The following is a 22500-nucleotide window of genomic DNA, read 5'->3' as shown; positions in this document are numbered from 1 at the left end:
TAAAGAATAGGCCAGAAAATTTGCCTTACCCAAAGATCCAAAGTAGTTCTATCTGGCCAGTCAAGAACCCAGTAACTATCTAGCGGTAGTATCTCAAAGGGTGGCTGGTGCCTCAGCCAAGCTGCTACCTAGGATAGAAAAATAGAACAAAGGAAAAAGATGTTTTGATTTGCGAAGCAGAAGTAACTGGAAATGGATATTATTGCCCAACTTTCGTCTCTATTACTTTATTTGTTATAGCAGAGTTACTCTACCTTGAAAATGACATGTTATAAAGGCATAAGTTCAGCAATATACTTTTCCTTGTTCTCTCGAGGGCTAATATACAATAGAAAAGCTTTATTGAATGTCATATTTGACGATATTGCTTATTAATCTTGATGAGAAAAAGCTTTTATAAAGAATTACGGAAGTCTACAGATGACCTTATTTCTTTTGTTTTGTTTATTGGTTCTCATCCAACTCTACTAGCACTGGGATATATCCATTTTAGGTACAATATTGACTATTGATTATCAGCTACTAATAAAACCTTTCCAGAAATCTTTCTCATATTGTTAATTTTGTAACTAAACATTGTTAATTTGCAGTTTATTTGGGAAAGTCCACCATCAGTTCACATTTGTTATAAGAAGTAAAGTTCCATTTTGGTCTCTATTCTTTCATTCCGTATGGTCATTAAAATATTCAAGTCAATAATGAGAATATGACATAAGTCAAAAGAAACACGAAGCACCGAGGAAAAAAAATAGAAAATAGAGACTGAAGGATATTGGATTTATTTCGACTTATCTTTAGTAGAAGATTCTTTTTTTCAGTTTTTCTTTCAGAAAAAGGAAAAATGGTCAACTTCGTTACTCAGACTAATGAAGACACCTCCCTTTTACATGTTTCCTCCTTTCATTGATTTCATAGATTTGTGCGTGTGTGTGTGTGTGTTTGTGTGTGTGTGTGTGTGTGTGCTAAAAGGATGCGAGGGAGAAGCCATTCATTTTTATGAAGATCGAAGAAAAATCAGTTGATGGTGTATCGAAAAACAGAAATGCAGTAGAAGGGACGTGGTGTCTTGGAAGTATTTTATTCCTTTTATTAGTATTATTATTATTACTTGCTAAGCTACAACCCTAGCTGGAAAAGCAGGATGTTATAAGCCCAAGGGCCCCAGCAGGGAAAAATAGCCCAGTGAGGAAAGGAAATAAGGAAAAACTACAAGAGAAGTTTTTGAACAATAATAACACGAGTAAATCTTTCATATATAGACTATAAAAACTTAAAAATATAAAAAGGAAGAGAAGCTAAATAGAATAGTGTGTTCGAGTGTACCCTCAAGCAACAGAACTCTAACCCAAGACAGTGGAAGACCATGGTACAGAGACTATGGCACTACCCAACACTAGAAAACAATGGTTTGATTTTGGAGTGTCCTTCTCCTATAGCAGAGCTGCTTACCATAGCTAAAGAGTCTCTTCTACCCTTACCATGAGGAAAGCAGTCACCGAATAATTAAAAGAGCAGTAATTAATCTCTTGAGAGAAGAATTGTACAACTATCTAATTATTGGCATTGTAAAGAATTCAATGATATTCATGTACTTATGAGATCCTTTCTATCCATGAAAAGATATTCTGAAATTTCTTCTTTGTGTTGAAGCAGTGCCATTTTGTTTCAATCGTCTTTCTCCCCAAAATAAAATATTCTGAATATTTATAAACGTTTCTTAAGATATAATTTTTTTTATTTCCTTCTCTGCAACGAAGGGGGAAAAAGTCAAAAGAGAAAAATATCGCACAGAAATAGATTAAAAATAACAAATAAAGAAAAACTTGCTCCTATTTTTTCTTCACAGAAAAAAACCGACAACGAACTATAAAAACGAAATGTGAACAAGAAAAATAAGAAATTCCTATGTACAGGATTTTAGATGCAAAGAAGAAACAGTAATAAAAATGCTTTTAGTCTCTTAATAATAGAAGGGAAAGCAAAATATTTCAATAAATGGAATATTGCATTAAAGAATAAGATTGGAATTTAATATTTCGTCGAAAGACTTTTGATCTATTTTTAATGAAAGATATTTTCTGGATATTAACAAGTAATAATTTCATGTTGAATTCATAGAAAGACATGTAGGTAGATAGAGAAATAGATAGACAGCTCAAGAGTAAATGTCGAAGGTAAAGACTAAATGAGAATTCTCAAGAAGAGGAGAAATGGCACAGGTATAGGAAGGAGGAAACGATTTCCCCTGAGGCTAGAAATTTTTCTCAAATCTCCCACGTCATCTAAATTGACATTTCACATTTATTACATGAATTTGCGACAGGGAGACTTTGCGGCAATGCGAATTATACGACATGATATGAGTTAGATTTGCGTGTGGGCATCTGTAAGTGCTTCTATGATTGTTTAGGGTAACACCAGGCTCTATTTTGTTTCATTATTTTTAATCCTTAATGCCTCATAACTGCTTTTAAAGGTTTAAAGGTTTAAAGACCACCCATGAATGACGGAGATAAGGGACAGTGACATGCCCTAGATTGGAAGACGTCCAATTTTGCAACTTTGCAAGAAGACTTGATGCCTCATACCTGCTTTTAAATGTTTAAAGGTTTAAAGACCACTCATGAATGACAGGTCCAAGGGACAGTGACATGCCCTAGATTGGAAGACGTCCAATTTTGCAACTTTGCAAGAAGACTTAATGCCTCATACCTGCTTTTAAAGATTTAAAGGTTTAAAGACCACTCATGAATGACAGGTCCAAGGGACAGTGACATGCCCTAGATTGGAAGACGTCCAATTTTGCAACTTTGCAAGAAGACCTTATGCCTCATACCTGCTTTTAAATGTTTAAAGGTTTAAAGACCACTCATGAATGACAGGTCCAAGGGACAGTGACATGCCCTAGATTGGAAGACGTCCAATTTTGCAACTTTGCAAGAAGATTTAATGCCTCATACCTGCTTTTAAATGTTTAAAGGTTTAAAGACCACTCATGAATGACAGGTCCAAGGGACAGTGACATGCCCTAGATTGGAAGACGTCCAATTTTGCAACTTTGCAAGAAGACTTGATGCCTCATACCTGCTTTTAAATGTTTAAAGGTTTAAAGACCACTCATGAATGACAGGTCCAAGGGACAGTGACATGCCCTAGATTGGAAGACGTCCAATTTTGCAACTTTGCAAGAAGACTTAATGCCTCATACCTGATTTTAAAGATTTAAAGGTTTAAAGACCACTCATGAATGACAGGTCCAAGGGACAGTGACATGCCCTAGATTGGAAGACGTCCAATTTTGCAACTTTGCAAGAAGACTTGATGCCTCATACCTGCTTTTAAATGTTTAAAGGTTTAAAGACCACTCATGAATGACAGGTCCAAGGGACAGTGACATGCCCTAGATTGGAAGACGTCCAATTTTGCAACTTTGCAAGAAGACTTAATGCCTCATACCTGCTTTTAAAGATTTAAAGGTTTAAAGACCACTCATGAATGACAGGTCCAAGGGACAGTGACATGCCCTAGATTGGAAGACGTCCAATTTTGCAACTTTGCAAGAAGACTTGATGCCTCATACCTGCTTTTAAATGTTTAAAGGTTTAAAGACCACTCATGAATGACAGGTCCAAGGGACAGTGACATGCCCTAGATTGGAAGACGTCCAATTTTGCAACTTTGCAAGAAGACTTGATGCCTCATACCTGCTTTTAAATGTTTAAAGGTTTAAAGACCACTCATGAATGACAGGTCCAAGGGACAGTGACATGCCCTAGATTGGAAGACGTCCAATTTTGCAACTTTGCAAGAAGACTTAATGCCTCATACCTGCTTTTAAAGATTTAAAGGTTTAAAGATCACTCATGAATGACAGGTCCAAGGGACAGTGACATGCCCTAGATTGGAAGACGTCCAATTTTGCAACTTTGCAAGAAGACTTGATGCCTCATACCTGCTTTTAAATGTTTAAAGGTTTAAAGACCACTCATGAATGACAGGTCCAAGGGACAGTGACATGCCCTAGATTGGAAGACGTCCAATTTTGCAACTTTGCAAGAAGACTTAATGCCTCATACCTGCTTTTAAAGATTTAAAGGTTTAAAGACCACTCATGAATGACAGGTCCAAGGGACAGTGACATGCCCTAGATTGGAAGACGTCCAATTTTGCAACTTTGCGAGAAGACCTTATGCCTCATACCTGCTTTTAAATGTTTAAAGGTTTAAAGACCACTCATGAATGACAGGTCCAAGGGACAGTGACATGCCCTAGATTGGAAGACGTCCAATTTTGCAACTTTGCAAGAAGACTTGATGCCTCATACCTGCTTTTAAATGTTTAAAGGTTTAAAGACCACTCATGAATGACAGGTCCAAGGGACAGTGACATGCCCTAGATTGGAAGACGTCCAATTTTGCAACTTTGCAAGAAGACTTAATGCCTCATACCTGCTTTTAAAGATTTAAAGGTTTAAAGACCACTCATGAATGACAGGTCCAAGGGACAGTGACATGCCCTAGATTGGAAGACGTCCAATTTTGCAACTTTGCAAGAAGACTTGATGCCTCATACCTGCTTTTAAATGTTTAAAGGTTTAAAGACCACTCATGAATGACAGGTCCAAGGGACAGTGACATGCCCTAGATTGGAAGACGTCCAATTTTGCAACTTTGCAAGAAGACCTTATGCCTCATACCTGCTTTTAAATGTTTAAAGGTTTAAAGACCACTCATGAATGACAGGTCCAAGGGACAGTGACATGCCTTAGATTGGAAGACGTCCAATTTTGCAACTTTGCAAGAAGACTTAATGCCTCATACCTGCTTTTAAATGTTTAAAGGTTTAAAGACCACTCATGAATGACAGGTCCAAGGGACAGTGACATGCCCTAGATTGGAAGACGTCCAATTTTGCAACTTTGCAAGAAGACTTGATGCCTCATACCTGCTTTTAAATGTTTAAAGGTTTAAAGACCACTCATGAATGACAGGTCCAAGGGACAGTGACATGCCCTAGATTGGAAGACGTCCAATTTTGCAACTTTGCAAGAAGACCTTATGCCTCATACCTGCTTTTAAATGTTTAAAGGTTTAAAGACCACTCATGAATGACAGGTCCAAGGGACAGTGACATGCCCTAGATTGGAAGACGTCCAATTTTGCAACTTTGCAAGAAGACTTAATGTCTCCTACCTGCTTTTAAATGTTTAAAGGTTTAAAGACCACTCATGAATGACAGGTCCAAGGGACAGTGACATGCCCTAGATTGGAAGACGTCCAATTTTGCAACTTTGCAAGAAGACTTAATGCCTCATACCTGCTTTTAAATGTTTAAAGGTTTAAAGACCACTCATGAATGACAGGTCCAAGGGACAGTGACATGCCCTAGATTGGAAGACGTCCAATTTTGCAACTTTGCAAGAAGATTTAATGCCTCATACCTGCTTTTAAATGTTTAAAGGTTTAAAGACCACTCATGAATGACAGGTCCAAGGGACAGTGACATGCCCTAGATTGGAAGACGTCCAATTTTGCAACTATGCAAGAAGATTTAATGCCTCATACCTGCTTTTAAATGTTTAAAGGTTTAAAGACCACTCATGAATGACAGGTCCAAGGGACAGTGACATGCCCTAGATTGGAAGACGTCCAATTTTGCAACTATGCAAGAAGATTTAATGCCTCATACCTGCTTTTAAATGTTTAAAGGTTTAAAGACCACTCATGAATGACAGGTCCAAGGGACAGTGACATGCCCTAGATTAGAAGACGTCCAATTTTGCAACTATGCAAGAAGATTTAATGCCTCATACCTGCTTTTAAATGTTTAAAGGTTTAAAGACCACTCATGAATGACAGGTCCAAGGGACAGTGACATGCCCTAGATTGGAAGACGTCCAATTTTGCAACTATGCAAGAAGATTTAATGCCTCATACCTGCTTTTAAATGTTTAAAGGTTTAAAGACCACTCATGAATGACAGGTCCAAGGGACAGTGACATGCCCTAGATTAGAAGACGTCCAATTTTGCAACTTTGCAAGAAGATTTAAAGTCTCATACCTGCTTTTAAATGTTTAAAGGTTTAAAGACCACTCATGAATGACAGGTCCAAGGGACAGTGACATGCCCTAGATTGGAAGACGTCCAATTTTGCAACTTTGCAAGAAGATTTAATGCCTCATACCTGCTTTTAAATGTTTAAAGGTTTAAAGACCACTCATGAATGACAGGTCCAAGGGACAGTGACATGCCCTAGATTAGAAGACGTCCAATTTTGCAACTTTGCAAGAAGATTTAAAGTCTCATACCTGCTTTTAAATGTTTAAAGGTTTAAAGACCACTCATGAATGACAGGTCCAAGGGACAGTGACATGCCCTAGATTAGAAGACGTCCAATTTTGCAACTTTGCAAGAAGATTTAAAGTCTCATACCTGCTTTTAAATGTTTAAAGGTTTAAAGACCACTCATGAATGACAGGTCCAAGGGACAGTGACATGCCCTAGATTAGAAGACGTCCAATTTTGCAACTTTGCAAGAAGATTTAATGCGTCATACCTGCTTTTAAATGTTTAAAGGTTTAAAGACCACTCATGAATGACAGGTCCAAGGGACAGTGACATACATGCCCTAGATTGGGAGACGTACAATTTTGCAACTTTGCAAGAAGATTTAATGTCTCATACCTGCTTTTAAATGTTTAAAGGTTTAAAGACCACTCATGAATGACAGGTCCAAGGGACAGTGACATGCCCTAGATTGGAAGACGTCCAATTTTGCAACTTTGCAAGAAGACTTAATGCCTCATACCTGCTATTAAATGTTTAAAGGTTTAAAGACCACTCATGAATGACAGGTCCAAGGGACAGTGACATGCCCTAGATTGGAAGACGTCCAATTTTGCAACTTTGCAAGAAGACTTAATGTCTCCTACCTGCTTTTAAATGTTTAAAGGTTTAAAGACCACTCATGAATGACAGGTCCAAGGGACAGTGACATGCCTTAGATTGGAAGACGTCCAATTTTGCAACTTTGCAAGAAGATTTAATGCCTCATACCTGCTTTTAAATGTTTAAAGGTTTAAAGACCACTCATGAATGACAGGTCCAAGGGACAGTGACATGCCCTAGATTGGAAGAAATCCAATTTTGCAACTTTGCAAGAAGATTTAATGCCTCATACCTGCTTTTAAATGTTTAAAGGTTTAAAGACCACTCATGAATGACATGAAGTGACAGTGACATGCCATAGCTAGCAGGGTAATGCCCTAGAGACTAACTTATACATATGATCAGCGCTCAGCCCCTCTCCACCCAAGCTAGGACCAGGGAGAGTGAGGCAATGGCTGCTGACAAGGTCTATATATGTATAGACCTTGGCTGCTGTCATCGAAAACACTTCAACAGTATCTTTCCTACACGAAAACTGAATAGTTCATATCATAAATGCCCATAAATCTGGCTACATAATACCGCTCTCTACATGAGACCGAAGGGAAAAAATGAAGATAGACGTGTGGTAATTCATACACTTTTTTTTTTTTTTTTTTTTTTCTTTTTTTCTTTTTTTTTTTTAATAAAATTATCATTAATCACTGTACTCTCAGCATTCACTAAAACCGGCAGTAATATTCAAATCAATTGCTTATAAAAACATGGATTGTAGAGTCAAGAATATGTAAAATTTTTTATCCCAAATAGAGATTTCGTAGGCTCTGTCCTTCAATTTTGTTTGTATACTTTATCACTAATATTACGGTTGTCGTTTCTAGTTTACTTAGATATATGTGCTGGAATGATTCCTATACAGAGAAAAAAATGAACTATTTCCACATCTTCCTTCAAAAAAAGTAGAAATAATGAAGCAATCAAACCTTTAATTACCATTCCGAGTCCAGGTAAGTGTATTGAATATTCACGTAAATATACAGAAGAGTTCGACCCAATTAACCAAGTAATTTAGTCTTTCCTTGGGTTCTTCACCACCACCAAAAGTGTAGAGGGAAAGGATCTAATGTGAGGGAAGGGAAATTTTTAACAAGATGTTTATAGAAAACGTTTTCATGATTTTCTCGGAAATTCAAAATCAAAGTCAACTCTCCCCGAGCACATTTTATGCAAAATTGACCTAGTATGAGAGAAGGGGATTTTATTTTCTAAGATCTTCTGAGGAAAACTTTACATGCAATGATTTTAACCGAGATGTGAAACCAAAATAATTTTGTTTATATCGAGAGTGATGATGTAGATATTTTCTGTGTCTCCAATCAATTCTTGTTCTGCATTTGGAAAGAAGAAAACAAATCCCCAATTCTACCCTTTTTCGGAACTGCATGGAATTAATAATTCAATTGTAGGATTCAATTTCAAGGCAAATGTTCCAGGTTACTTTTTCATAAAGAACCATTATTTAATTGGCGAACATTTCCTTCTTCTGAGGTAGTGTGCATATATCATCCTACGTATATAAAATAACCCTCGATACAACCAACTTAATTTTCCCGAAATCTTAATTCAGATAAGTCTTTAAACACAAGAATGAAGAAAACAAAAATATTGTCCGTTTTCTTTTCATTTAAAGGGAACTCTATAAAAAGGGGGAATATATATTTTCATTTGGTTTTTCGTCGAAAAGCGGCTTAACAAAAATGAGAAAATGGAAGGGTAAAAAGATAATGAAAAAAATATGTTTCATAGGTACTAACGTCTTTATATAATGGAAAATATATATTTTTTAAGAACTATCATATAATAAAATAATTTAGTTGTTAATATTTCTTCTGTAAATGAATAGCTCCTGACTGAGGAATCATTACTTTTAAATTTTGAAAGTTAACGTCCATGAAAAACACTAACTTCATTACCCTCATAGTATTTTATTCCTTTTAATAAAGCAAAACAGAATTTACAACTATCTAATTATTATCATTATTATTATTATTATTAGTAGTAGTAGTAGTAGTCTTTTATTCCTTTTAATAAAGCAAAACCAAATTTAAAACTATCTAATTATTATTATTATTATTATTATTATTATTATTATTATTATTATTATTATTATTATTATTATACTTGCTACGCTACAGCCTTAGTTTGAAAAGCAGGATGCTCTAAGCCCAGGGGCTCCACGAGGGATAATCGACCTGTGAAGAAAGGAAACATGGAAAAATAAGATGTTTTAAGAACAGTAACAACATTAAAATAAATATCTCCTTCATGAACTATAAAGACTTTAACAAAACAAGAGGAAGAGAAATAAGACAGAATAGTGTGCCAGAGTGTACCTTCAAGCAATAGAATTCTAACCCAAGACAGTGGAAAACCATGGTCCAGAGGCTATGGCACTCCCCAAGACTAGAGAGCAATGGTTTGATTTTGTAGTATCCTTCTCCTAGAAGACCTGCATACCATAGTTATTGTCTCTCTTTTACCCTTACCAAGAGGAAAGTAGCCACTGAACAATTACAGTGTAGTAGTTAACCCCTTGAACACAGAATAATTGTTTTGTATTCTCAGTGTTGTCAGGTGTAAGAGGACAGAGAAGAATATGTAAATAATTGGCCAGACCATTTGGTGTATGTGTAGGCAAAAGGAGAATGAACAGTAACGAGAGAGAAGGATTCTATGTAGTACTGTCTGGCCAGTCAAAGGATCCAATAATTCTCCAGCGGTAGTATCTCAACAGGTAGCTGGTGCCTTGACCAACCTATATGTAAAGGAGTTATTTACTCCTCCGTTGACCACTCCTCACCCCCGGTCCGAAATCTATGGTTAGGGAATGACTGGGCTACGGATTGGATGAGATATCTTTAAAAAGAATTTGCCATCTCATATAAGGTCACTCATTTCATTCACGACAATGACTTGGCAAGGCATATAGCTTAAAGTTTCAGTAATTCTATATTCAATAAGAATGATATTCATTGCATAATATGATCTCAATCATATAAGCTTAAATTCTGCTTTAATGTATTTGAATTCTAGTCCATGGACAACTAATTAACCTGCATCATGTAAGAGATGTTTTGCTATTGAGCATCCCTGGAAATGGAAAACAAAAAGATATTGTAGTTTTTATTCAATTAACAAGAACGAATTTTTGGATGCGCATCCTAACTTGTTTGTAAAAGATTACGGCCTTTAATGATTCCCATTTCATCATTTTCTTCCATTCTTGTTAAATAAAGTAAACCAGGTTCTCCATAAAAAAGTCTGTTTCTCTCCCCAAGTCATATTTTGAGAGCTGACGCTCATGCATGTCTTATGGAACAAGAGCTGCAGACATCGTCTAGAAAAGATGAACCGAAGGAATATAAAAAAATCTCCTATTTCAGATACAGTCCTGTTACATCTCTCTAAATCTCGCCTTGTTTGTTCTGACTCCCTCCGATAGTCGCGTTTCCTCCCTTTTCTCTTATTCATCTCTTGACCCTCGGACCTTACTGCATCTCAAGTTCTACTGATTTTTGAATGAACGTTTTCTACCCGGTGGCGTTTGCAAAAAGGCCAATCCTCCTACATACGTGTTTCCAAGAATATCAAAGTTGGAATCAATTGGAGAAAAGCTTTGGACTCGTTTCATTGTCCTTAAAGAGAATGAAGTGGACCTCAGTTGCCATTTGACCTACTTCATAGTGCAAGATATTTTGATTTTACATCTGACTTGTGATAAAAATATGCTGCTACTAGAATTCAAGAGCTGTCTGTTTAGAACTTTCGATGGATGTACTCCAGTCAAATAATAGAAAAAAAAAAAAAACTATGTCCACCGTATTTCTTCCCGTTAGTTTTGTCACAGTCTTATTTTTCATGTATATAAGAGTAACATTATTACTTTTTTCCGGTACCAAGCCCGGTAGGAAGATGATGATTGGTAGCAGGAAAAGTATCGGGCATTGAAGAAATATTTTGATTAAACCAGTAGTGTTTTCAGCTTTCAGACGATGTTAAACAAATGAGGATCTGAATAAATATCTGAACATATAATGATTCTTCTTCCTATCAAGATCAGTAATCTACTATAGATTTAACGTAGAAATATTGTTTTCTAAGAAATTTAAATCGGGAGAAATCTACCAAATCTCTACTCCAGTCTTTATCCTGTTAACGGAGAGCCCATGTTTACAAACAGAGCAGTCAATCTTACCGTAATCGAAAAACCTTCGACCTTTACTAAGCCCTTCTATCTTATTTTCTAATTTTTTTTTTCTCTTTCAAGATAAAAAGGAAATGTATCCCCAGGAGAAGTGCTAGGTGTACAGTTCGTTTAATCGTGAAATAACGCAACACGAATGACTTCAACAAGAGAAACTTACTATAAAATTTAGAAAGAAGATTTGAAAAATATTTACGTAAAATTATGACATTGGTTTGATTTTTATTTCTGTTTTGGAAAATGTAGTCTGTGGTAACCTAATATCATATTGAATTAGGTAATGGGACCAATAGATTATAAAGTTTTGACTATATATGTGAAGAGCTTGTGGATTTTCCAAACTAACTTTGAGAAATAAACAAATATCATTACATTAAGTGTGGAAATGACATTAATTTGCAATATCATATCAAAAATTCATGTTTAATGTTATTTTATACTCTCTCTCTCTCTCTCTCTCTCTCTCTCTCTCTCTCTCTCTCTCTCTCTCTCTCTCTCTCTCTCTTGCCTTAGTACATTGTAAAAATAAAGCGAAGAGTCAAAAGACGAATTCCTATTGTTTTAGAAAATTAAACGTTCAATACTTTTGATTTATTCTTATTACCATATTTTTTCACAATATCATCAAATGTTATCGCTGTATGGTTTTAAAAGTTTTGTTATAAAGGAAAAATTAACAAATGACTTTTTTGTAATTTTCCTTACAAGTCGATTGTTATAATTTATTTTTCATGCTTTTTCATTAATTTTTTTTAAAACGTAAAATGGTTTCAAACTTGTTTTTGTTGTACATTTTTCTAGTTTTGCTTCTTTGTACATTGTTAATACTATGCTAGATTTAATTATGTTTTTTTATTTTTAATTAAAGAAAATTTGACTGAGCCTTTTATATGAAATAGCGTTCGTCTTCTACCTCCGTCAAAAATGTTTGTCTATTAGTGGCAAGCAAAGAATGGTATGGGCAGAATCAGCCAGAAATAACCTGTGGGAAAAGAAAATTTTCGTTGGGGGTGGGGGTTATTGTGGTTTTTTTTTGGGGGGGGGGGGGGCGAGTATTGGAGTGCATTTACACAACCTCATCTCTTCAAGTTTTTGTTCTGCCATGGTTTTCGTAATTTCACGAATATATTTATTTTGGTTAGGCTCAAAAAAGAAAAAAAATATATTTGCTAGGTTATTAGTATTCTTAGATTATAATGGAGAAATATCACTTTGAAATGAAATAACAAATTTATAGAATGAAGCGAAATCCAGCATCCTTTACGAACGAACACCTGTTATCCTCACAAAAGTTCCTTTGGTATCCAAAAAGTGTTGAAGAATTGAGACAAGTGTAGCGAGAAACTCTTTGAAATCGTCTATAGATGGTGATATTCTGCCATCTCACAGAGAGAGAGAGAGAGAGAGAGAGAGAGAGAGAGAGAGAGAGAGAGAGAGAGAGAGAGAGAGAGAGAGAGAAAGCTTATTTCAAGTTTTAAGATAAGACGAAATACGATCTTCACTTGTTTATGCAAGTTTTGACAATGCTTTTCTACACCGTGTGTTCTTACAAATGTGTCGTTATTTTGTGTCATTTATATTCGCTAACCTTAGATATTTACTGACTATGCACAGCTTAGATGTCGCTTTGACTCCATTTTTTCCAAGCAATCAATCTGGAATCCTCCAACAATTAACTTTCACGTCATTTTTAAGATTCGTTTACTGCTCCTAATTCACCATTGACAAAAATGAGTGAAGATATGAATTCTACCAGCATCTTGGTATTTAGGAAAACAAGGGGAACATTCACTGCTACGTAAATTTACCCGTATTCAATAGGAATAAATATAGCAGATTTAAATCAATCTATATCTCTTTTGAAGGCTCAGTCGTATAAAATGCACTGTCTAGTTCTGCTTCGATTCTGAGTATTACGTTTAAATCCGGTCTGTGCAGAAGCAATTTTCCTTAAACATTGTCTTTAACTATATACTCTAAGGCAGAGCTAATGCAATATTAAGAACTAATATATGAGAATTATGAGTTTTATTGACAAACTTTTTTTAATAGTCACACGTTACAAGTGAGATGTGAAAATGGGCTGATTTTAATCCCAGATTCAAATATCTGAATTTACAGGCATATGTAAGCAGACTCTGAATTAATCCTTATATCTCTTGATGATCTAATTGTTTAAAACTAATAAACTAGATCACTTCCGAATCTGAGACAGGTTCGAATCCAGGTTCTGGAGAATCACGTATCATTAATGAATTTCACGTATGTGTTCAATACAAGGATATTTTAAAACTAGATATCTAAAACTTTTTCCATATTAATTAAATTATTAAGAATTAATTAACAAACCAATATTCATCATAAGAATATAAGGTGAGGAATTATTAAAGATAATTATCGAAAACACGAGAGTATAATCGAAAAGAAAAAACAGTTTTTCTTTACGTCAGGAAGTTTCTTTAAAAAACGCCGAAGGATAAAAAAGGAACTTCTTGATCTTATTAGCAATTGATCCAACTTCTTGAAGATGAATTTTGTCTCTTGTGATATATATTACTCCTTCAGGTCATAGGAAGGCAAACGCCAAGAGAAATAAAGGAAAAAAAAATTGTGGGAGGAGAGATACTTATGTTTTATAAAATTGTGATACTGATTTTTTATTTGGTTTTGAATCTTTGTTATAGTATAATTTAAAATTACCGAAGAAACTCTAAGTAGGATAATTATCTTATGGAGAGAGAGAGAGAGAGAGAGAGAGAGAGAGAGAGAGAGAGAGAGAGAGAGAGAGAGAGAGAGAGAGAGAGAGAGAGAGAGATTTCTATTCGAAAGCAGGAAGAATATTCAGAAAGCTGAAGAGGGTCGAGCAACATGACCAGTCCAAGACTCATGAAAAAAAGAATGGTTTTAGAAGTCAGAGGAATATCAGGCGAAATGGAAGAACCCCAATTGAATCGTTTGATTTAATGAGCAATGGTGACATCCACAGTATAATCAAGTAAAAATGGGAATAAAAGCGCAGATCTCCGACAATGCACCACAGTTCCCTCTATCATACCATGTCTATCTTTACTAGACCCCTTCTTATTTGTTTGAGGAGACAATTATTAGCAACAAATACCTCTTCTTCGAAGTAATATGTTCTATTTTTTCAAGTCATAACGAATTTAATCTTTAAAAACTTTCAGTTCGGATGGTAATCCAAATCACCGCCCACAACTAATTACTTCTAAGTTATCCCATTTCAGTCCTGAAAATTCATCGGTAATTTTTTGAGTTATGAGGTTGGTGACAACCAAACAAATAAACAGACTAAGGTGAAAACATAACCTCCTTGGCGAAGGTCACAAAGAAGCTTATAGACTGAAGAAAAAAATGTATAAGCAAAAGTCAAAAGTAGAAGGGCGAATAAAAACTAAGGAGAAAATACCAAAATGGAGAGATGTGAGATAGAAGAGAAACTAAAAAAAACATGGGCTGGAAGAATCAAAGGACTTGTAAAACTAAACCAGATCGTTTCGACTTACGTAAACATTTTCATCATTGCCGCAAATATTAAGATCTTATCGGAACGTTTGGAAACTAACGAGAATGACAGCTTTATTTATGCAGGTAACGTCTTTACTGTCAGGGACATGCAAATTAGCTCAAACACTTCTGAATTTTATTCATCTAGACAGGGAGCTATTTGTTTACACATTGCAGTGCTTATATATACGTAAATATTTATTGATATTCTGGTGCGCTTTAGTTTGGTGATCGAGGAATTATCTGAAAATCTATTTATAAAAAAGAACATGATGAAGAATTCATGGTTATATATGGAAGAAAAAGAGCGTTGGAGCTATGCAGTTGAGAATGTAAGTGACGGAAGCAAACTTTCAATTATTATTATTATTATTATTATTATTATCATTATTATTATTATTATTATTATTATTATTATTACTTGCTAAGTTCCAACCCCCGTTGGAAAAGTAGGGGGCTATAAGCCCAAGGGCTCCAATCAGGAAAATAGCAAAGTGAGGAAAAGAAATAAGGAAACTGATAGAATATTGAGCCTTGGTGTAACCTGAAGCCAAACTCTAACCTAAGACAGTGCAAGACCACAGTACAGAGGCTATGGCTAAAGCACAACGGTTTGATTTTGGAATGTCCCTCTCCTAGAAGAGCCACTTGTCCTTTCTAAACTAAAGAGCTTCTTTTACCTTTACCAAGAGGAAAGTAGCCTCTGAAAACTTAGTGCTGTAGTTAACCCCGTGATTAAAGATTTTTTTCGGTTGTATTAGTATTGTCAGGTTTATGAGGAAAGAGGAGAATATGTAAAGAATAGGCCAGAAAATTTGCCTTACCCAAAGATCCAAAGTAGTTCTATCTGGCCAGTCAAGAACCCAGTAACTATCTAGCGGTAGTATCTCAAAGGGTGGCTGGTGCCTCAGACAAGCTGCTACCTAGGATAGAAAAATAGAACAAAGGAAAAAGATGTTTTGATTTGCGAAGCAGAAGTAACTGGAAATGGATATTATTGCCCAACTTTTGTCTCTATTACTTTATTTGTTATAGCAGAGTTACTCTACCTTGAAAATGACATGTTATAAAGGCATAAGTTCAGCAATATACTTTTCCCTTCTCTCCCGAGGGCTAATATACAATAGAAAAGCTTTATTGAATGTCCTATTTGACGATATCGCTTATTAATCTTGATGAGAAAAACCTTTTATAAAGAATTACGGAAGTCTACAGACGACCTTATTCCTTTGTTTTTGTTTATTGGTTCTCGTCCAACTCTACTAGCACTGGGATATATCCCTTTTAGCTACAGTATTGATTATTGATTATCAGCTGCTAATAAAACCTTTCCAGAAATCTTTCTCATATTGTTAAGTTTGTAACTAAACACTGTTAATTTGCAGTTTATTTGGGAAACTCCACCATCATTTCACATTTGTTATAAGAAGTAAAGTTCCATTTTGGTCTCTATTCTTTCATTCCGTGAGATCATTAAAATATTCAAGTCAATAATGAGAATATGACATAAGTCAAAAGAAACACGAAGCACCGAGGAAAAGAAATAGAAAATAGAGACTGTAGGATATTGGATTTATTTCGACTTATCTTTAGTAGAAGATTCTTTTTTTTTTTTCAGTTTTTCTTTCAGAAAAAGGAAAAATGGTCAACTTCGTTACTCAGACTAATGAAGACACCTCCCTTTTACATGTTTCCTCCTTTCATTGATTTCATAGATTTTGTGTGTGTGTGTGTGTGTGTTTGTGCTAAAAGGAAGCGAGGGAGCAGCCATTCATTCTTATGAAGATCGAAGAGAAATCAGTTGATAGTGTATCGAAAAACAGAAATGCAGTAGAAGGGACGTGGTGTCTTGGAAGTATTTTATTCCTTTTATTAGTATTATTATTATTACTTGCTAAGCTACAACCCTAGCTGGAAAAGCAGGATGCTATAAGCCAAAGGGGTCCAACAGGGAAAAATAGCCCAGTGAGGAAAGGAAATAAGGAAAAACTACAAGAGAAGTTTTTGAACAATAATAACACTAGAGTAAATCTTTCATATATAAATTATAAAAACTTAAAAATAAAAAGAGGATGAGAAGCTAAATAGAATAGTGTTCGAGTGTACCCTAAAGCAACAGAACTCTAACCCAAGGCAGTGGAAGACCATGGTACAGAGGCTATGGCACTACCCAACACTAGAAAACAATGGTTTGATTTTGGAGTGTCCTCCTATAGCAGAGCTGCTTACCATAGCTAAAGAGTCTCTTCTAACCTTACCATAAGGAAAGTAGTCACCGAACAATTAAAAGAGCAGTAGTTAATCTCTTGAGAGAAGAATTGTACAACTATGTAATTATTGGCATTGTAAAGAATTCAATAATATTCATGTACTTGCAAGATCCTTTCTATCCATGAATAGGTATTCTGAAATTTCTTCTTTGCGTTGAAGCAGTGTCATTTTGTTTCAATCGTCTTTCTCTCCAAAATAAAATATTCTGAATATTTATAAATGTTTCTTAAGATATAATTTTTTTTTTCTATTTCCTTCTCTGCAACGAATGAGGAAAAAGATAAAAGAGAAAAATATCGTACAGAAATAGATTAAAAATAACAAATAATGAAAAATTTGCTCCTATTTTTTCTTTACAGAAAAAAACCAACAACGAACCATAAAAACGAAATATGAACAAGAAAAATAAGAAATTCCTATGTACAGGATTTTAGATGCAAAGAAGAAACAGTAATAAAAATGCTTTTAGTCTCTTAATAATCGAAGGGAAAGCAAAATCTTTCAATAAATGGAATATTGCATTAAAGGATAAGATTGAAATTTAATATTTCGTTGATATCTTTCATGAAAGGTATTTTCTGGATATTAACAAGAAATAATTTCATGTTGAATTCATAGAAAGACATGTAGGTAGATAGAGAAATAGAAAGATAGCTCAAGAGTAAGTGTCGAAGGTAAAGACTAAATGAGAATTCTCAAGAAGAGGAGAAGTGGCACAGGTATAGCAAGGAGGAAACGATTTCCCCCAAGGATAGAAATTTTTCTCAAATCTCCCGCGTCATCTAAATTGACATTTCACATATATTACATGAATTTGCGACAGGGAGACTTTGCGGCAATGCGAATTATACGACATGATATGAGTTAGATTTGTTTGTGTCCTCCTTAAGTGCTTGCATGATTGTTTGGGGTAAATGGCAGGCTCTTTTTTGTTTCATCCTTTTTAATCCTTAATGTCTCATACCTGGTTTTAAAGGTTTAAAGGTTTAAAGACCACTCATGAATGACAGGTCCAAGGGACAGTGACATGCCCTAGATTGGAAGACGTCCAATTTTGCAACTTTGCAAGAAGACTTAATGCCTCATACCTGCTTTTAAAGGTTTGAAGACCAATCATGAATGACATGAAGTGACAGTGACATGCCATAGCTAGCAGGGTAATGCCCTAGAGACTAACTTATACATATCATCGGCGCCCAGCCCCTCTCCACCCGAGCTAGGACCAGGGAGAGTGAGGCAATGGCTGCTGACAAGGGCTATATATGTATAGACCTTGGCTGCTGTCATCGAAAACAATTGAACAGTATCTTTCCTACACGAAAACTGATATTTCAAATCACAAATGCCCATAAAACTGGCTACATAATACCACTCTCTACATGAGACCGAAGTGAAAAATGAAGATAGACGTGTGGTAATTCATACTTTTTTTTTTTTTTTAAAGTAAAATTATCATTAATCATTGTACTCTCAGCATTCACTAAAGACCGGCAGTAATGTACAAACCAATTGCTTATAGAAACATGGATTGTAGAGTCAAAAATATGTAAACAATCTTATTCGAAATAGAGATTTCGTAGGCTCTGACCTTCACAATTTTGTTTGTATACTCCAACACTAACATTACGGTTGTCGTTTCTAGTTTACAAAGATATATGTGCTTGAATGATTACCATACAGGGAAAAAAATAGACTATTTCCTCACCTCCTTCCTTCAAAGAAAGTAGAAATAATGAAACGGTCAAACCTTTAATTGCCATTCAGGGTCCAGGTAAGTGTATTGAATATTCACGGAAATATACAGAAGAGTTCGACCCAATTAACCAAGTAATTTAGTCTTTCCTTGGGTTCTTCATCACCACCAAAAGTGTAGAGTGAAAGGATCCAATGTGAGGGACGGGAAATTTTTAACAAGATGTTTATAGAAGACGTTTTCATAATTTTCTCGGAAATTTAAAATCAAAGTCACTTCACCTTGAGCACATTTCATGCAAAATTGACCTAGCATGAGAGAAGGGGATTTTATTTTCTAAAATCTTCCAAGGAAAACTTTTCATACAATGATTTTAACCGAGATGTGAAACCAAAATAATTTTTTTTTTTATATCGAGGGTGATAACGTAGATATTTTCCGTGTCTCCAATCAATCCTTTTTCTGCCTTTGTAAAAAAGAAAACAAATCCCAATTCTATCCTTTTTCGGAACTGCGTGAAATTAATAATTCAATCGTAAGACTCAATTTAAAGGCAAATGTTCCAGGTTTCTTTTTCATAAAGAACCACTATTTAATTGGCGAACATATCCTTCTTCTGAGGTAATGTGCGTATATCATCTTACGTATATAAAATATCCTTCGATACAACCAACTTAATTTTCCCGAAATCTTAATTCAGATAAGTCTTTAAACACACGAATGGAGAAAACCAAAATATTGTCCGTTTTCTTTTCATTTAAAGGGAACTTTATAAAAAGGGGGGAAAATATTTTAATTTGGTTTTTCGTCGAAAAGCGGCTTAACAAAAATGAGAAAATGGAAGGGTAAAAAGATAATGAAAAAAAAAAATGTTTCATAGGTACTCACGTCTTTATATAATGGAAAATATATATTTTTAAAGAAATATCATATAATAGAATAATTTAGTTGTTAATATTTCTCCCTGTAAATGAATAGCTCATGACTGAGGAATCATTGCTTTTGAATTTTGGAAGTTAACGTCTATGAAAAACACTAAGTTCATTACCCCCATAGTATTTTATTCCTTATAATAAAGCTAAATAAAATTTTTAACTATCCAAATATTATTATTATTATTATTATTATTATTATTATTATTATTATTATTATTATTATTATCATTATTATTATATTTGTTACGCTACAACCTTAGTTGGAAAAGCAGGATGCTCTAAGCCCAGGGGCTCCAACAGGGATAATAGACCAGTGAGGAAAGGAAACATGGAAAAATAAGTTATTTCAAGAATAGTAACAACATTAAAATAAATATCACCTACATAAACTATAAAGACTTTAACAAAACATGAGGAAGAGAAATAAGATAGAATAGTGTGCCCGAGTGTACCTTCAAGCAATAGAATTCTAACCCAAGACAGTGGAAAACCATGGTACAGAGGCAATGGTACCTCCCAAGAATAGAGAACAATGGTTTGATTTTCTAGTATCCTTCTCCTAAAAGAGCTGCGTACCATAGCTGTAGTCTCTCTTCTACCCTTACCATGAGGAAAGTGGCCATTGAACAATTACAGTGTACTAGTTAACCCCTTGAACAAAAAAGAATTGTTTGATAATCTCAGTGTTGTCAGGTGTAAGAGGACAGAGCATATGTAAATAATAGGCCAGACTATTCGGTGTATGTGTAGGCAAAAGGAGAATGAACAGTAACGAGAGAGAAGGATGTCAATGTAGTACTGTCTGGCCAGTCAAAGGATTCAATAATTCTCCAGCGGTAGTATCTCAACGGGTAGCTGGTGCCTTGACCAACCTATAAGCATAGGAGTTATCTACTCCGCCGTTGACCACTCCTCACTCCCACTCCGAAATCTATGGTTAGGGAATGACTGGGCTACGGGTTGGATGAGATATCTTTAAAAAGAATTTGGCATCTCATATAAGGTCACTCATTTCGTTCACGACAATGACTTGGCAAGGCATATAGCTTAAAGTTTCAGTAATTCTATATTCAATAAGGATGATATTCATTGCATAATATGATCTCAATCATATAAGCTTAATTTCTGCTTTAATGTGTTTGAATTCTAGTCCATGGACAACAAATTAGCCTGCATCATGTAAGAGATGATTTGCTATTGAGCATCCCTGGAAATGGAAAACAAAAAGATATTGTAGTATTTATTCAATTAACAAGAACGAATTTTTAGATACGCATCCTAACTTGTTTGTAAAAGATTACGGCCTTTGATGATTCCCATTTTATTATTTTCTTCCCTTCTTGATAAATAAAGTAAACCACATTCATCGATAAAAAAGTCTGTTTCTCTCCCCAAGTCATATTTTGAGAGCTGACGCTCATGCATGTCTTACGGAACAAGAGCTGCAGACATCGTCTAGAAAAGATGAACCGAAGGAATATAAAAAAGCGCCTATTTCAGATACAGTCCTGTTACATCTCTCTAAATCTTGCCTTGTTTGTTCTGACTCCCTCCGATAGTCGTGTTTCCTCCCTTTTCTCTTATTCATCTCTTGACCCTCGGACCTTACTGCATCGAAAGTTCTACTGACTTTTGAATGAACGTTTTCTACCCGGTGGCGTTTGCAAAAAGGCCATTCCTCCCACAAAGGTGTTTCCAAGAATATCAGAGTTGGAATCAATTGGAAAAAGCTTTTGACTCGTTTCATTGACCTTAAAGCGAATAAAATGGACCTCAATTGCCATTTGAACTACTTCATAGTGTAAGATGATATTTTAATTTTACATTTGGCTTGTGATAAAGATATGCTGCTACTAGAATTCAAGAGCTGTCTGTTTAGAACTTTCGATTGATGTACTCCAATCAAAAAGAAAGAAAAAAAAATATGTCCACCACATTTTTTCCCGTTAGTGTTTTCTCATAGTCTTATTTTTTATGTATATACGAGTAACATTATTATTTTTTTCCTGTCCCAAGCCCAGGTGGAAGATGATTATTTGTAGCAAGAAAAGTATCGGGCCTTGAAGAAATATTTTGCTTAAACCATATAGTTTTCAACTTCAGACGCTGTTAAACAAAGGAGGATGTGAATGAATATCTGAACATATAATGATTCTTCTTCCTATCAAGATCAGTAATCTACTATTGATTTAACGTAGAAATATTGTTTTCTAAGAATTTTAAATCGTGAAAATTCTACCAAATCTCCACTCCAGTCTTTATCCTGTTAACGGACAGCCCATGTTTACAAACAGAGCTGTCAATCTTACCGTAATCGAAAAACCTTCGACCTTTACTAAGCCATTCTATCTTATTTACTATTTTTTTTTTTCCAGATTAAAAGGAAATATATCCCCAGTAGAAGTACGAGGTGTACAGTTCGTTTAATCGGGAAATAACGCAACACGAATGACTTCAACAAGAGAAACTTACTATAGAATTTAGAAAAAAGATTTGAAATATTTTTACGTAAAATGATGACATTGGTTTGATTTTTATTTCTGTTTTAGAAACTGGTAGTCTATGGTAACCTAATGCCATATAAAATTAGGTAATGATACCAATAGATTATGAAGTTATGAATATGTATGTGAAGAGCTTTTGAATTTTCCAAACTAACTTTGAGAAATAAACAAATTTCATTACATTAAGTGTGGACATGATATTAATTTGCAATATCATATCAAAAATTCATATTTAAGGTTTTTTTATACTCTCTCTCTCTCTCTCTCTCTCTCTCTCTCTCTCTCTCTCTCTCTCTCTCTCTCTCTCTCTCTCTCTCTCTCCTTAGTACATTGTAAAAATAAAGCGACGAGCCAAAAGACGAATTCCTATTGCTTTAGAAAATTAAACGTCCAATACTTTTGATTTATTCTTATTCCATA

This window comes from Palaemon carinicauda, chromosome 11 (genome assembly GCF_036898095.1).
Source record: "Palaemon carinicauda isolate YSFRI2023 chromosome 11, ASM3689809v2, whole genome shotgun sequence".
In the NCBI taxonomy this organism is placed as follows: domain Eukaryota; kingdom Metazoa; phylum Arthropoda; class Malacostraca; order Decapoda; family Palaemonidae; genus Palaemon; species Palaemon carinicauda.
This window is presented reverse-complemented; position numbering follows the sequence as displayed.